The following is a 1,962-nucleotide window of genomic DNA, read 5'->3' as shown; positions in this document are numbered from 1 at the left end:
TTTTTTTTTTGAACATTTAAAGTTGTCAACAATTCCAAATAGTGTCTCATTACTTCTCTCCAATTTGTTTCCATGTGAAGATTAAAACTATTGTGTCTAGACCAAATTATCATAGGATGCATAAATGACTCACCGTTATAAGACCTACACATAGATATGTCCCAACAATGGTTTGAAAAGGAAACTTTTTGCTATCAAGCCACAAAAGAGAAAAATGCATCTCCACATTCTTTTGTTATCTATATTCATCAACAACAATGATGGCAGTGATTTATTGAGTATCCACCAGTATCACAAGAGGAACTCTGGGAGTTTAAATTAATGAAGCTAGACCCATACAGTTTATCGATTTAGAACAAGGTCAGACATTTGCTTATAGAAACAAAAAAGCTTTTCTGTTTCGAGCCATTCATGATTTAACTCTTCTTTTAAGTAAAGACAGGAAAGAGGTTGAAATGTAAAGCTGTTATTTTCCATACATGACTTTCTGACTTACAATAATAGGTCAAGCATTGGTGCTCAGGTTCACAGCTGGGGAGGTTAGGAAACAGGTATGGGTATCTGTAAAAAGAAAAATAACAATAACTTGATGAACTTAAGACAATATAAAAATTTTTATTGGAGTATGACATCCATTATACCTAAATCCATATAAGAATCTCCTTTTCATTTCTTCTCTTCTTGCCCCTCTTTCAGGTTCTATTCTTGGCATTCTATTTTTAGATTTCTGCACTCTTATTGCTGAGTTAATATTGTGTGCAAATTTCCATTAACTGGAAAAATAATAAAAATCGAATATTTCTTCCTAGAAAATATATAAGAAATTTGTCTCAGCAAATCTCTGTAAGAATTTATATAAGGCTATCTACTCCAAATCTCTTCCTGGGATTTGAAATATGTAAATACAAATATTCATTTTGAAATGTTCATCAAAATGAAAAAGTCCCTATAAGAAAATGTAGGAAAAATAGATTTTTATTGAAATGTAGAACATACAAATTTATTGAAATCCATCAACCATAAGGATCTGAATTCTCTTTAAAAACAAAAACAAAAACAAAACAAAATAAAAAACAAAAAAAACTCCTACCAAAAATGGTTTTTAGCATAGAAATTATGCCAGGTTATCCTTATTTAACAGGCTGTTTCCCATTTACATGTGTATATTATCATGTATCCTTTAATGAAAATCATCTTTATATTGCCTTACTGAATAGTTCTACATATAGTCCATATGTAGTCCTTAAAGATTTAATAGTTATTGTACAAATGTGGTAAAAAAAATTTATGTATTTTAGTTGTTATTACAGACATTCTACTATATTTGGGAGAGCCAAACCTTTCCATAATACGTGTAGTTTTGGAAAACAGATACAAAACTAATATTAGGATCCAGGTCCTGAAAGATAAATAGTATTTCCCAAAGCTCATATCTCTTTATCTTCTATACCTGTGAAAGAAATGGAAATTTCAGAATGCCCATAGAATAAAGAGAATAAGAACTCAGGCTGACTGTGAGAGGGCCACGACCATTCCTGGCTACTTGAGAGTTTGGGGCTTACCCAATACGCCTCCTTGGTTCTTCCTCAGAATCAGTGCATCACTGTTTAAGAGTTCCACAACCCTCATACACTGCTGGTGAGACTGAAAATTGGTACAGCCACTATGGGAAACAGTATGGAGGTTCCTCAAAAAACTAAGAATTAATCTACCATATAATCCAGCAATCCCTCTACTGGATGTTTACCCCAAAGACTTGAAAACCCATATCCAAAAAGATATTTGCACACTGATATTCATAGCAGCACTATTCACAGTGGCCAGGACATGCAAGCAACCAAAATGTCCTATGAAAGATGACTGACTTAAGAAGCTGTGGTACATATATACAATGGAATATTACTCAGCCATAAGAAGAGATGAAATACTGCCATTTGCGACAACATGGATGGACCTCGAGAT

The 1,962-nt window shown here is 33.0% G+C and overlaps 1 long non-coding RNA gene across 1 annotated transcript; it reads right to left on the bottom strand.

The window, feature by feature from the left end:
* Positions 1 to 426: 426 nt before the first annotated feature.
* On the bottom strand, positions 427 to 746 carry LOC111739971. Its single transcript, XR_002780424.1, has 2 exons — positions 642 to 746; positions 427 to 561 (listed from the first exon to the last, which is right to left on the bottom strand). It is a non-coding gene; the product is annotated as an uncharacterized LOC111739971 (long non-coding RNA).
* Positions 747 to 1,962: the final 1,216 nt, after the last annotated feature.

Source organism: Pteropus vampyrus, unplaced genomic scaffold, assembly GCF_000151845.1.
Source record: "Pteropus vampyrus isolate Shadow unplaced genomic scaffold, Pvam_2.0 Scaffold56, whole genome shotgun sequence".
NCBI lineage: Eukaryota > Metazoa > Chordata > Mammalia > Chiroptera > Pteropodidae > Pteropus > Pteropus vampyrus.
This window is presented reverse-complemented; position numbering and strand designations above follow the sequence as displayed.